We start from the raw sequence: 16,015 nt of genomic DNA on the forward strand, positions 1-16,015 counted from the left end.
TCAAGGGAAGGGGCTCAAGTATTTCTATTTTGAGATAGTGAAAGATGAATTGAACTATATTATTTACAGCATGCCAAGAAGCCACAGTGAAGGAAGCGATTAGGAACCACTGAGATGGTTGAACTGCTGGTATCCACCAGTTCACTTAATCTGTCTGAGATAGGAGTTGTCCCAGAACAAAAGTGGCAGTCCTAACAGCTAGCTGACAGGTACAAATCCAACACATTTAAGTTTTCCCTTTGAGTTTCTGACTGCAGAGTAGTTGTTTTAGAGGCACAAAAGCCTTGCCAGAAAAAAAGTGGCAGCCTTCATCAGAAACTCAGAAGGGGTAAGGCTGCGTGACCTCATGAGATCCCAGTTTTCTGGTGCATGTAAAGAAAAGGTGAAGCAGATATACATTTGCCAAAAAACGTTTTTCTTAACTGTAGACGCTGAAATTGTAAAAGTAAGATAACCCCCTCCCCAAAGCACCACCCCCAAACTAATACAGAGATTGTGGGGGGAGGGTGTGCTCCTCTGCTCTACTTATCGGCTCACAGTGCACTGAGATAGCAGAACATTAAGATTCGTACCTCTAACGAAGCCCTTCGGAGAATTCATTCATTCATTCGTTTAAACTTACAGCCCACCTAATCGTGAAGGCTGAAGCCGAGTAACAGTAGGTACTTAGGAAATGCAACAATCCCGTTAAAAGTTGCAATGAGGATCTGATCAAAGGCGACCCATGAGAGCGATGCTTAGTCAGGAGTTAACTCGCCCTCCCCGTCTGTAGGCAACGCCTGTCACGGATCAAATAATATTACACACCCACAAACATCTATATATCAATATACACACGCACGACTAACACTTACACACACACACTCTACTGACCTGCTGCCCTACTTGCGACTCCGCCTGGGCGGGACTGTGGTCGGGGCTTTGCGGCCAGCGAGCGTCTCCTTTAGGCAAGAGGCTCGGGAGCCGCTGCAAGGCGGGATCAGCGAACCCTGAGAAGCGGAACCCTCGCCTGATCTGATCTGATCTGCTGCTGCAACAGCAGCAGCGCCAGCGAGCGCGGCCAGCGGAAAGAGCGGGAGCCGGAAAGTCCCCGGGCTGCAACCTCAGGCGCCGCCGCCGCCAGCCGCACACGGCATTGTTTCCAAAATACACTTGCTTCCTGGCATTACCCAAACAGCTGATGGGAGCCCCGCCCCCGCCGTGACGCGCCCGACGGAGCCGGCCAATGGGGATCCCCGGAGGCGTCCCGGGCTCCCGCGAGCGGCGCTGGGGGCGACACAACGTGGCTGCTTCGCCCAGTGGCGCTCGGCATCTCCACTCACAGCGAGGCGGGACGGGAGAGCGGAGCGGCTTCCAAGCGAACGCCAGCTGCCCCGGGGCTCTCCCCTCTTCGCTCCCGAAAGGCCCCCTTCACACGACCAGACTTTCCCCGCTGGAGATGGGAGAATCGATGTTGTGGGAAACCTGCGCTCCCGGCCCACCCATGTGCATACAAGTCGCTTGGACTCTCGTTCACGAGGCCCCATCATCTCACTGGGACTCGGGCATACTGCTGCTGAACAGGGATGTTCCATTTAGTTGTTACACATCACGTGGCTATGTAGATCAGTCCTCCCTAGATTGGGCTCATATTTTTTTAAAAGCCACCAAGATGGCACAATTCCCAGCGGAGATCCTTTGGAGACTCCATTGCTTACTTCCCTCCATTGTAAAACCTCTGTCCGTTCTTGCCTTTGCTTCCTGTTTTGAAACTGCTTGTAGCTCCACGAGTGGACTTGGCATGTCCTATGACTCTTGGCACCTCACTCCTGTAACTATACATGTATTCCCCAAGACAAATAAAAAGCAAGGGAAGTCCATAATGTGGGACAGGAGACAGAATCTTGCTTTCTATTTTCAATGCCATGTGATAATTTCTTTATTATTCTCTATACTTCCCATAGATTTTGATGTTTGGGGTTTTAAAAGTTTTTACGGCCTGTTTTGATTTAATTTTGTTGGTCATCTCTGCTGCGCTGCGTTTTATACTGTATATTGTTTTCTTAAAAGATGTTCATTGTTTAACAATTTTTATATATGCCGCCTTCAGAACTTCAGTTACAGAGCAGCATAGTAATGCTGCTAATTATGAATAACAAGTCAATTAGCTCGTTTCCCTTTCCATCTGTGTGTGTCGCTTAAGGGTTGGAGAAAGCTCCAGATAACTGCTGGGTTTTATACTTTCATAAATGGGGATCAGCCATCATTTGCTTCTTTGTCCCGGCAGTCCTTAGGTGCAACTTGAAACCTGCACAGCACCTAGCAGACATCATTAGATTAGGCTCTATTATATCTCATACATGCCATCTTGGACTAAATGCAGACGTTGTGGCTTCAACATACAGTCAGCTCCCCACCCCCATCTGCTTAATATTCAGTCTGATGAAGAATTCTGGAGAACTCAAAAGTTTGCTCACTAACTTTGTGACACCTTGGTTGCTTGTAACAAAGGTACAGTCCATGACCTGACCGGAAGTGTACATTAAGTACTGTATATGTAACTGCACTCATTCCTTGCATTATTACACTTGATCTTAGCCAAAAGGCCGAGAAGCGATCATTCCTTGCATTATTGCTACCCTTTTCCTAAGTCTCCCTTCTCCATGTTTCTTCTCCCCATTGTCAACATTAGCTGATGAGCTCCATAGGATACCCGACTTTGCTCATGAAACTGTGAAGCACAATGCCCATTGATGCAACACCATGATAGCAATGTTTATTCAGGAGTAAATCTGATGGGGCTCAGCAAAGAGCTAGTCTTAAGTAAGCATCCTTAAGAGGCTTTGGTCAAGGTCTCTGTCCACTTCAATGGGACTTACACCCTTGTAAATGTGATGGGATTTCAGCCAAAGCATATAATCATCTGCAAGACTACACTTTTCTAAGGCTGGAAACAGATTACAGCTTTTCCATAGAGCTGGAGGTGGTTTGAGAGAGAGACAGGATTACTGCTTGAGATATGCACACTCCTTATCATGTTTGCTTCTGTAAAACAAGCTGTTCAGGTTTCCTGTATCTGTCTTGCCTGCTGATGAGCAGCTGCTGAGATGCATCAGTCCCTGGAAAGTTTGGGCCCAGGGGGGGGGGGCTGCTCTGCACTGTGCACAGCAACACTTCATCCCCTTCCTACTGTTAACCCTTTAACTCGAGAAGATTGGGGAAGCAAGGGATACAAAGAGCACCTACCACTGCTCCTGATCATTCGCCTTCTTCTCCCTTTGGGATTCTCTACCTGCTTGCTCACCCTGCCTCTGTGCGCAGTCAGGAGTGGGCTCAGAAGGAAGTACCCCAGAACAAATGCAATGGCAAGCCTCTGCTTGCTCACCCTTTCTTTCTTGCATAGTAAAGTAGCGAGGCTATTTGGCTAGGGTGCCAATCCTCCATGCTGCAAGGGCAGAAATTAAGTGAGCAGAAGGAACAGCTTAAGTGTTTTTGGACACCACAGAGTCCAACTGTCCCTCCCATTCTGCCCCTAGAGTGTGTTCTTGCTCTGCCACCTCTACCCCATTGCTTGCCTTCTCTTAAAGGTTGGGTGGGGCCAGCCCAAGACATTTTGGCACCTGAGGCAAGTCACAAAATGGCAAGGGGAGTGATCTACATCAGGAACAAGAGGGAATAAAGATCGACAGTGGGAATGGGATGGGAGGAGACCAGTACAGTGGTACCTCTGGTTGCAAATGGGCCTGTTCGCAACATGAAAAGAGCGCAACCCGCAGCGGCGTGTGGGTTGTGACTTGCTGCTTCTGCGCATACGCATGACATCATTTTGCGCTTCTGTGCATGCGCAAGTGGCGAAATCCAGAAGTAACCCTTTCCGGTACTTCCGAGTCGCCGCGGGATGTAACCTGAAAGAACGTAACATGAAGCGGACGTAACATGAGGTATGACTGTAGTGCCTCTTATTCACTGAGAGGGCACTGTGGAGGCAGCATGGCCAGATCTTCTGCCCCTGTGGATCCTGTCACCTGAGGGAGTCACCTCACCTTGCCTCATGGGCAGGTCGGCCCTGGGTAGGTCAGGTTGAGCTAACTAGAGGGGGCACCCAACAGTATGTTTCCCAAGATCCCCTGTAACTTGCCCCTTTGAATATTGTCGTCTGTCTCCAGCAGCCTGCATAGTTTGTTGAGACTTTCAAGCTATAACCTCAAATGCACCTAGAAGTGATTTCCACCAATGGAAATGAGTAAATAGGCATAAAATTGTACTGCCACACAGACTTTTAAAAGGATGATGAGGCAGGCGAGACTTTGTTTGCAGATGCTGTTCTGTTGTTAAGAACTTCAACAATTCTAGCCTTGAGAATCCTAGTCATCAATACGCAGAGGAAAAATTCAACTCATCCCAGTATAATGGTTCCTTTTTATGAAACATGGTACCAGGTACAAACTTACAGCATTTTTAGGGATCCTGATTTAACAGGCAAGGCCATCTTCTCCCAGTCATGCCCTCCTGTCACTCACCTGACATCACATGATACCAGGTGTGGGGCAGGTAATGCCACAGCTGCAAATGACCCATCAGGAGCCTTAAGGGTGTGCTCTCAATTGTTCCTTTGCAAATGTGGTTTGCATTTGTTGCCATTTAAAGTCGGTACCAAAGGCAAGCTGCACAGCTAGGGTCAGATCCACTCAGCGGCTCCTGATATTAGCCCCCCAGTAGATCCAATGTCTGCTGGCTGCAACATGGCTTGTTTTCAGTGCCAAATTTAAACAGCGCCAAAGGCAAGCCTTTGCTCCCAATTTTTCTTTGCAAACCTGGGTTGCATTCTGTGCTGTTTAAATCTGGCACTGGATGCAAGCTGTGCTGCTTTTGGCCTAGGTTGGATCCACAAGGAAGCTTCACTCAGAGTAGATCCAACTTGGCAGCGTGGCTTGTATTTGGTGCTAATTTAAACTGGACCAAATGCAAGCCACAGTTTGCAAGCTTTGCAAACCATGCTGCTTTCGGACTGTGTCAGATTCACATGGGAGCTCCCAGTCAGGAGCTCCCAGTGAATCTGGCCTGGTAGAGTGGCTGGCATTCAGCATCCCATTTAAACAGTGGTCCGTGCAAGCCACGCTTTTAAAGGAACAATCGGGAGCAATTTTATGTCTCTATTTTATTTTTAAAACATACAGCCCACCTTTTTTAAAATGCAGCTTACAACAGCAAGACAAAGCTTACATACACATCAATGGATAGAAAATAAGAAGCATGGAGCAGCGATTACAAAAGGGAACAGGATTGAGTCATGACTTAAATAACAATAATCACGGAACAATAATCATAAAAGGGATAGCATTAATATAACATGCTAAAAAGTACTACTCAGCAAAACACCACCTTGACAAAATATCTAAAGGACTATAGTACACCAGGGCCTAACAGATCTCACTTGAAAAGGCACTCCACAAAGTGGGTGAAGCCACTGAGAAGGCCCTGCTTCTGGTAATTTTAGAACCAACTCCAAAACTGGGAAGGGAAAGGAGGTGTACAGAGCCTTCAGAGAATGGAATAAAAATAATGGTACGCTAGTGTAGTACTGGTAAGCCAAAGAGATAACCTTGCTGACACTTAGAATTTGGTAACAATGTGGGAAGGCAGCCTCACTCGTGTTTGCCAGTCGGCATTGCTGAGAATAGGCTAAGATATTGTTACAGTGGTACCTTCATTCTCAAATGCCTTGGTACTCAAACAACTTGGAACCCAAACACTGCAAACCCGGAAGTAAGTGTTTCGGGTTGTGAACTTTTTTCGGAAGCTCAACATCCTCCGTTTTGAGTGTTACGCTTCTGATTTGAGTGTCGCACTTCTGTTTTGAGTGTTACACTGTGGTCTGTCTGTTTTTGCTATTTATTTTGAGTTTTTTGTTTTTGAGGCTTTTTTGGTTTGTTTTTGTGACTGTGTGGAACCCAGTTCAGCTACTGATTGATTGATTGTGTGACTGCAGTACATTGATTACTGCTTTCATTTCATAGATCAGTGGTCTTGTTAGATAGTAAAAGTCATGTTAAATTGCTGTTTTAGGGGTTGTTTTTAAAAGTCTGGAACAGATTGATCCATTTTGCATTACTTTCTATGGGAAAGCGCGCCTCGATTTTGGAACGGTTTGGCTTTGGAACAGACTTCCAGAACGGATTAAATTTGAGAACCAAGGTACCACTGTACTGATGTCTGACATGCTTTAAAAAAGAGTTAGATATATCACACTCCTGCAGCAGAGTGCAATATAACAGTGGAGTGCCCCTCTTCTAAGGTATAAAGTCACAAAGGCACATTTTAAACAAAAGTCACTGTATGAGTGGCGGGGCGGGGGACAGTTGCTGTTGTATCACTTATCCTTGTGTGGCATTGCAAGCAATTCTGGGCTACAGCTCTCAGGTTAATAACTGCTTCATAGGCACTCTGAGAATATTGCTGTTGCGCGTGACCATTTATGTTGCAGTGTGTAAAACAGTTGTTGTGATACTCATGCTATTACTTTCCACAAAGCAAGAATCCCGTCTCCCTGGGAGAAGAATTGCATTTTCCCCAAAGGCAAAATGTAATGCAGCCATAGTGAGGGAAAATGTGATAGCCATGTGGCTGATATCCCTACAATCTAGAGAGCGGATGTCTGGACTGCGTGCAACAGAGCAGTAGTGGCTGCACATTTACTACAGAAAAACTAATACTATAGTTGGGAAATGCCCTCTGAAATACACTATTTTTCTCTGAAACTACCAGTAGAGGGCAACATCACCAACACAAAACAAATGTACAATGGCTGGGAAAATGCACTATATGCGCTTTAGCATTCAAATAAGATAGTTTTAGACACACAAAGTTCATTTACAGTACAATTATATTAGCTTATGAGGCAGATTAGAGATCCTGCCTCTCGAAATCAGGACTGATGTGCAAAGGATTTTGTTTGTGCTTCCAGGATCACCACCACATTTCCAGCTAATTGAGCCAGCATTTAAAATCCATTCTAGTTCCCCTTTTTATAATGTGTTTTAATGGCATTGGCCACAAAAACAGAATTTCTGCTTCGTAAGCATATTTTCAGTTTGGATTGCTGCCTAAAACCATTGTTCCATTTCTAAAGAAACAGGCGGTTCTTCAGTCCTGTAATGATATTATTTTGCAGGTGATTTCAGGTAGCTTTGCCATTAAAGCAATTCCATTTTCTGAAGAATCCCAAGGCACATTAAATGGGTGGGCATGGCTGAGACCCTCATTTCTTCTTAACGAGAGAAAAAATCATCCTTAAATCAGAGTACCTGGATCTCCACTAGCCTTGTAGACATAATAAAAGTTTTTGCGTTCAAGGTCTAGGCCAAGGATGGTGGAAAGCCTCTTGGCAAAAAAGAGCAATGGGCAGCAGTGCGTGGGCAGGTAGAGGCCACACACCAAGGCAAAACCAGGCAGCAGGTAGAACCAGGGACAGCATCCACACGGACATAGACCCTTCCTTCCCCCACTCATGCATATGCACCCAGACATACACCCAGGCATACAACCTCCCCACTCTCTCACAAACGCCTCCCTTCCCCAGAGGCATCAGGACTGCAGGTTCCAACCTATTCTAGTTCCCAGCAATCCCAATGCAGCTAAAATTGTTGTTCCTATGCAGCTAGCTATTGGCAGTCTGGGGCCAGAGATCGTGGCTGCGTCAGGAGTGCTGGAGTGTGGAGTGGGGCAAGTTAAAATCTACGGTACTTTCCCCGGCACTGATCCTCTGCTGGTTAGCTGCAAAGGAGCAGAGCAGTCCTTTTCCTGCCACACAGCTGATGGATGATCAGAGGGGCAAGAGGGGGGGGGGCAAGGGATTGGAAGACTGCCTTGGGAGCTGCATGTTCTCCTGGCTCCCACTTGCAGGCACATTCCTTGGACTCTCAGCTCGATTATTACCCAACCAAAAACCACTACAGGGCCTAAACTTAGATCAGGTTACAGGTGGCGCGGCTCAGTGGTTCAAAGCAGAGCCCTAAGATGCATGGCTAGGCACGATGTGAGATGTTGCCCCAACACCTGACATGCCCCCTTTGCCCTCCTTTGGAAGAGCAGAGCAAGCAAAATCATCTGTGTGCTCTGCATCCCGAACAACAGGACTGGGCAAGCAGGGCATCTTTGGAGGCAGAGGGTGGGGTCTGCCCAACTAGTTCATTATCTGACCCAGGTGCCTACCCAGTTGCTGGGGAGATTACACTAGCAGGAGGCAGGCTGGGCACTGCTTAAGATGTCTCTCCTGCCTCTGCTGGGATGTCTGGAACTGCTGGGGCAGGGACATCATCTGCTAGATTACTCGGCTGCTCCCTGGCATCCAGCTCAACACTTTCCAATCCTGCCAATAAGTCTCCACTGGGCTTGTGATGCATGTGATCTGTGAGCCACAAACTGCCCAAGTGTAGTCTAGCTCACCCCTGTGCAAAAAGGCTACTGCTACCACAATGTCCAGGGCTACAGGGACGCAGGTTCAAACCCTCACTCAGCTGTGGAGCTCACTGGGTGACTAGAGGCTGCTCCCCTGCCCTTAGACTAACCATGGAGAGCATGGGATATGCAATGGCCACAGCTGAGAGATGCGGAGAGGCAATCTAGGTGTAAGGTGGTTTGCCAAATCATTTTGTTGGGTTTTTGAAAGCTATCAATTCTGGGCTGACTATTGTAGACAGTGCTTTTGCATGCTCTTATTTCAATAGCTATGCAGAGCATTGCCCTGATTTTTCTTAAGTTACGTTTTCCCATAAATTGTTGCTGAAATGTCAGTATGATGAAAAGAATTCCAAAATCCATGGCAGGGCTATGCTGTTAGTGGGCCAACAAAATGTTTTCTTATGGGCCAACATTACTATCTTTGTTAGTTGATGCTGATAGGACCCTTTAATCACACAAATCTAAATTTCCTGGGAGACCCTTGAATCCCTCACACAAAACACTGACAGTTTGGAGGGGATCATAATTGCCGAGGTGATTTGAAAGGAGCTTGCGTGCTGCTGGATTCCAAGAATGGAAAACGCACAGAATTGAGAAACTGTCTTTGGTACGGAAATAACTAGTTACACCGTTGCTCTTGAGACAAAAGCAAGTCCTGAACTCAGTAGGAGAGGAAACATTTTAGTGCAGCTACATACTTAATATGGATATTAGTTGCAGGTCTGCTTTACTTACCATATATGAAAGACCATCTGCTGAAGAAAACCAGGTCACAGCGACATCGTAGTCAGGAAGTTCCCCTCTTCAGTTTGCTGCTCTTATGCACTATGAAGTACTTCTGGGATAGAGGCATGTCCAGACTTGCCATGCACCCTCTGATGTTCTGAACTACACTGGAAGCCTTAAATGCTATGTGCTCTCAAGGCTGCAAACCTAGAATCCCTTTGCTAGTGAGCAGGGCTTTTTTTCAGTTGGAACTCGCCAGAATTCAGTTCCAGCACCTCTGAAGTGGAAGTCATTGCCATCCCAAGAGAACAAGGGAGGTGTTCATGGTGAGTCCTAGCACAGTTGGACTTACTTCTGATTCAACATGCGTAATAGTGAGCTGTGCTGCTCTGTAACATGCACCAAACCAAGCTCACTATACAGTTTTGCTACTTTCAGTAATTTTTGTTCAGAATTACAGCTTGGGGAGCCCGAATCATAATGTTTGGGCAAGGGCCCAAAAGGTGAAATAATTATTTATGTTTTCATGATGAATTCTACCTCTCTGCATAATAAAAGTTGCAGTGGTGGTTTTCCTGCAATGTTAGTAAAGAAATAGAATCAATAAAAAAAAACCTTTCAGTTGAACATGGTGTATTAAGGACTTTGAATGTTCACTCAAGCTCCAAAAAAGCAGGAAATTGCAGCTGTTAATGGACCCTTAAGAGACACATTATTTAGGCCATACTGATATGGAATGATGTAACTGGTCCCAGCTCCAGCACTTCCTTAGAGCTGGGAGGCTGTCAGTGGCAGGGTGGTGGGTCTAAGTCTAAGGGCTAATCCATACCTCTACGAAACCCAGTTTACTGCTGAATCAGAGCAAACATCAATTAAGTTTTATCCGGATTGATGTTTGCTCTGATTTAGCAGTAAAGAGCAGGTTTTCCAGGGGACAGTGGCAGGGCAAAGTCAAAACAGCTCAGGCACAGGACAAGTGGAATTGTGGGCATAGTCCCAGATTTGTCTATTCACTGGAATAGGCATGTGTAACCTTTGCAGCTGAATCAACTATTCCATGTCACAAGCACTGAACTGAAAACCAGTATCATCAACATTAGAGTAGGAAACACGTTTCTTCTCTGTTGTTGTGTATTCTGGCTCCAATACTGATCCCATTAAAAATGTTTGAACAACAGGAGCTGATTCTGACAGTTGTGCACTGCAAGGCAAGAATATCCTTAATCACTTGTGAACTGGAAATAAACGAATGCTGAATATTGTTTTGTAAGGGGCAAAAGAAAAACACCAGGCCATGCTGTAAATCTCAGCGAAGGTATGAAAGTGAAGACTCACATCTGACAATTCTACCTTTCTTAAAGGCAAGCTTTCAGGCACAATAATCAAAGTTGTATCACCTTTTTAAGGTGGTATTTTTTTCCCAGTAGCCAGTGGCGTAGCATGGGTTGTCAGCACCCGGGGCAAGGCAAGTAATTTGCGCCCCCTAACCCACGGATTTGCGCCCCCTAACCCCCAGATGTTGTGCCCTGTGCGGCCGCCCCCCTGCACCCCCCACGCTACGCCACTGCCAGTAGCCAGGCTCTACACAAAATCCAGCTGCAGATCTACACCAGGAATTTCAAATGATTTCAAGCATGTATTCTAAACAAGGAACTCTGGGGTTATTTATTAAGTGGCTAGAGACTAAGAACAGAGAATCACAAAGTTACACCTCCCAGAGTTATGGCAATGTGGAACCAGTTTAAAACTATGGGTTTTAGGATAACACCTAAAAATGGAAGTTGTCCTGCTCTTCTAGAAGCATACTCATCACCCTGATGTCAAATATTCTTTCTCTTTTCTAGAACTTATTTCTAGTGAGATCTTTCAGGGTGAGCTAGAAGCAGAAGCTGACTGTGTTGTCTAGCAGCTGGCTCTGACATATTTATCCCACCCGCACTATCTCCCTTAAGTTTTGCCTTTTTTAAAGAGAAAGAAAGGTGAGGGGGTTTTCTAATAGACATCATGCAATCTAATTTATAATCTGGGGAACCTGTGGCCCTGCAGCAGATGTTGGACTCCAACTCACGTCAGCTCCAGCCAGCGTGACCAATGGCCAGGAAAGATGGAAGATGCAACCCAACAGCACCTAGGCAGCCGCAGGTTCCCACTCCTGATATAAATGATAACGTGCCAATTAATGGAATCTTTTGAGAGTGTTTTCACCCACCCAGTCTCCCACTGGCCTTGAATTTTATGAAAAATTGCTGGTCTGACACTAGCTTGTTTAGATTTGTCCTTTTCCATTCCTAATTGTTGTGATCCTAATGAATTGAAAAGAATGCATGACTAACAAGAATGGAATGCAAATTACAACATAATGGATATGCAGCAAAACAAAATTGCATTTGAGCTTGCTAGTCAGATATCGCTGGGCTTAAAGCCTTGGATTATTCTCCACTTTTGACAGCCTTGGTTCCAGTTCTGAAAGCAGTGCCATCATAACAGATGCTCTGGAAGCTCTTGGCTGGGCCTGCAACTGATTTCAGACTTCTGCTACAACAGCCAGTCATTTTCAAATCAAACTATTGTTTGTTTGGGCTTTTGAGGCTCCCTGAGGCTTTTGAAGTCTGAGCAGTGCATTACTAGACTAAAGGAAACAATGGAGCACATTAAAATGTGTGTTTATGTGCTTTTATGCCGATGTGCCTAATATGAGGGGGGAAATTAATGATCCGTAGGAACAAAAGAGGTTAGTAAGGGGGCAAAGATTTCTCGGGAGACTCCTTTGTGAAAAGCCCTATCAAGCAACACCAAAAAATGAAGAAACAAAAGAGAACAGATGTTGCACACAAAAGACCTTCTTAAATAGGGCTGGCTCAAGACATTTTACTGCCTGAGGCAAAGATGGCATCTCTCCCCATTTCGGACACAGAAGCTGATCAGAGTGGCAACTAAATCTTACTTGAACACTGCTGAAGGAACAGCTATATGCCCCTGAGGGCAGCAGGCTGGCTTAGGGGTTTTGTGGCACCCACAGCTCTGCCCATTCCTGCCCCTCAGCACCAGCCACCTGATATATGTACATAAGAAGGGAGAGCAGGGGCCTTGAAGTTGCCCATCTAGTACCTGGATAGAAGACTGAACAGGGACACAGGTCAGTCTTCTCCACAGTGATGAGATGTATTGTTTCTAGGTATACACACACACACATTAGTGTATGCATATTTTGTGCAAATTTATGTCTTGTTTTTGTGATGTATTCCTTTTTATTTTTGCAACGCATGTGTCCAGCCATATAGAGTGGCCTCGCAGGTGCTAATTAAATCTGCTGTTTCTGATGCTTGCCTAGAACTGCACAAACAGGGAGAAGGCAAGGGATATATCTTGGCAGCTCATAACGCAATACAATGGAACCTCGGGTTACATATGCTTCAGGTTACATACGCTTCAGGTTACAGACGCCACTAACCCAGAAATAGTACCTCAGGTTAAGAACTTTGCTTCAGGATGAGAACAGAAATCGTGTTCTGGCGGCGCAGCGGCAGCAGGAGGCCCCATTAGCTAAAGTGGTGCTTCTGGTTAAGAACGGACCTCCGGAACAAATTACCGTATTTTTCGCTCTATAACACGCACCAGACCATAACACGCACGTAGTTTTTAGAGGAGGAAAACAAGAAAAAATATATTCTAAATGAAATAGTGGATATATGATTTTTGTGGTTCGTGCTGTGGCCACAGACATGTGATCTGACAATGAGTTTGGAGTAGCCCAATGCAAAAATCCTGAGGATCCATGTGGATCCATGATTTGTAACCACAGAGGAAGGAAGGAAGGGGAACCATGGATCCTCTGCTCACGACTGCAGCAGATCCCCCCCGCCACCCGCAGGCATTCGCTCCATAACACGCACAGACATTTCCCCTTACTTTCTAGGAGGAAAAAAGTGAGTGTTATGGTGCAAAAAATACGGTAAGTACGTAACAGAGGTACCACTGTAATGTCTGCTGCTAAGCATGCAGTTAGACAAAACTTAGATAGCAATTCTGTAAACATCAGCACTTCATAATAAGTTCAAGTAATGAAGAACTAAGTGCAAATTCTAAGAGAAGAACACTGGCAGACATAAGCAACGTTGCTCATGAAATACTTTTACCTGGGCTAGCAAGCATGTCCTGCATTTCTCGGAGTGGAACAGTACAGCACATTCATCTGGGTCTGAAGGGGGGGATGAACGGCTGGTCCAAAACTTAAGAGATGAAGAAGTGTAGGAAGTGGAGTGAAAGAAATAACTCAGCCTTGAGTCTTCTGCTTAGTCACCTGTACATCTTCTCATAGCTGGTGGACATTTAGCCCAGCAGTGTATGCCGCAGAGACAGGGTTATTAAGACTTTCCTCAGACTCCCTCTCATTTACAGAGCCAAGGTGATGAAGCTGCTTCATCAAGCCTTGGACTCCACTGGCATGGGGTGAAGACACATGATGCACCCACTTTGCTGAAGCTAAAGGTAGGGCTAGGTCTTCTTGGTGCCAGGAGGAGAGTCCAGGTGGGAATTCAACCTGTACTACCGTAAATCCATCAAGGAAGAAAGGTGGCATCTAACTTATATAATACAGGGACATGGGCATAGCCAGGATTTATTGGCGGGGGGGAGAACCTCAGTTAGTTAAGTACAGTGGTACCTCAGGTTAAGAACTTAATTTGATCTGGAGGTCCGTTCTTAACCTGAGGTACTATTTCTGGGTTAGCGGAGTCTGTAACCTGAAGGGTCTGTAACCTGAGGTACCACTGTGTTTTTATTGATTTACCTGATTTGGGGGGGGGGTTGCCTCCCTGCCCCCATGTACAGGGATCACTAACCTTTTTAAGCCTGATTGGGCACATTTGGATTTTTTTGAGCAGGTGCTGTGGACAGCATCCTCTGGCACTTCACTCCCACCTCCCTGAATCGGGCCACTCACCAGAACATCCCTTCCCCTGCTGAAAGTGCACGCATGGGCACATGTGCCACTTTTTCAAGCAATCTGGTAGTTTGATCCAGTAGAATTAATCTGAGGGTAGAAAAACGCAGGGAGCTAAAAGAGGAAATGGAAAAGAGTGCCATTCTCCAACTTCCTTCTTCAGCTCTATGTAATTGGGGGGGGGGAGTCACCACCTTTACCTCCTCATGATCAAGGGGACTCAGTTTTTGTGGGCATAAGGGGAATACCTGAAGGGTATTGTTACACCCACAGGCACCAAGTTGGCGACCCCAGGTATAATAAGTAAGCAGAATGTAAAGAATAGGTTGTGGTCGCTGATTTTGGTGAGACTGCTCAAAGCACCTTAAGATGAGAAGTAAAAGTTGCATGTCTGACAGCCTAATGCAGTAATAGAGGTCTGGAAGGATATTTTGCCTTGCAATGATTTACAGAGAGATATGGCAGGATTTCATGAAAGGATGGACTCGGAGGAATTCCTTGAGGAAATTAGTCATTGTTAAGCATTGGCTCTGAGTAAATAGACCCAAACCAAGACCGAGACAGTGTGTCTGAAAGAGAAAACAGGGAACTGAAGCAAGTTGTGCAGCGGTGGTTTTGCTCAAGGTCGATAACGAAGCTGCCACAATAGCAGAGGGGAGACAAAAGGAAACAATCAGCTGAGAAGTTTTCCTGCACGCGCAAGACCCATTCAGGATGAATGGAAACAGCACAAGCATAGCGCTCTTGTGCGGTTGCTTTTCATTGCACTGGAGCTTCCACAATGAGCAAATGCAGCCCTATTTGTTGGCACCTTGCTAGCAGTAACTGATCCTAGAAGCCAGAATTGTCCACACACACACATTCAGAATACTGTACTGGAGAAAGAATATCCAAGTCTGATCCACTTCCAATGGTAATAATATCAAAACCAGGCAAACACATTAGTTCAGAACTGGCTGCGGGGGGGGGGGGGGGAGCTGTGTGTGTTTTTTTGTGGGTTGCTGAAGTTGATTGTAGCAGTAGGATGGAGGGAGGGGTTGATTAATTGCTTGATCATCCCTAAGGGGAAAATAAGGCAGTTGCTGCCTGTGGTATAAACCCTTAAATGGGCATAGTGACTGTTTCATCTGTGTGACAACATTGCTGTTCTTATTATGATCTATTAATAAATAATCATAAATCATCTTACAATACACAGCTTGCCTTTTTACCATTTTCAAACTTGAATTTATCCAAGCAGGAGCATGTGGATTGCTGTGAATCTTATTATTTTTCAGCCCCTCCATCTGAAATACCACGTTTGATCTTACATTGGATGTAGTACAAGTGGCGACCATTGTAGGTAGGCGCGTCCAGTTGATGCGCAATCGCTGGCACCATGTGAGTCGTTTTGGAACCTGGAACCAGAAGACAACACAATGAGGGTGGGGGCTGTGAACAGAACCCCCATGCAAAATGGCTGTTGCCTGGTGTTATGTACTGAAGTTCTCACCCTGGGCCAGCCAGGGGATACTGTAGATAGTTATGCAAATGAAGGATCAAAAGTGACATTCAGTGATTGGATAGTTTGTATGCAAATGAAGGATCGAAAGTGACGTTCAGTGATTGGATAGTTTTAGAAAGTTGCTACAGTTACGTTGTCCTGGAGCTCTATATAAGCAGGCTGACTGAGCTCTTCAGTTCAGTTCTATTCTGGCCTCTGAGTAAACAAGAGCTGTTTGAAGAATCACTGTGTCGTCTGATATGTTCACCCACAACTTAACACCTGTATTGCTGGCCTAAGATCAATTGGTGAAAGACCTACAGTAATAACTGGTTCACAACTCAAGGCACCTGAGTTATTTGCATGGTTTAAGGCTGACATGGAGTAGGGGAACATGGCCTTTGTCCCTTTAACAGCTGGGTGGC

General features: G+C 45.7%; 1 protein-coding gene across 2 annotated transcripts in view; it reads right to left on the reverse strand.

The window, feature by feature from the left end:
- Positions 1–16,015, reverse strand: part of BMF (Bcl2 modifying factor) — a 67,431-nt gene that overhangs the window by 48,423 nt on the left and 2,993 nt on the right. Inside the window, exon 1 of one of the 2 annotated variants that reach the window (XM_081210202.1) lies at positions 874–1,132. The exons of the other annotated variant lie outside the window; for it this stretch is intronic. The gene's annotated coding sequence lies outside the window, so the exon portion shown is untranslated. Of the gene's footprint in view, positions 1–873; positions 1,133–16,015 lie in introns of those variants that run through there. 2 annotated transcript variants of the gene reach the window in all.

The sequence above is a fragment of the Podarcis bocagei genome (assembly GCF_964188305.1).
Source record: "Podarcis bocagei genome assembly, chromosome: 1".
Taxonomy (NCBI): domain Eukaryota; kingdom Metazoa; phylum Chordata; class Lepidosauria; order Squamata; family Lacertidae; genus Podarcis; species Podarcis bocagei.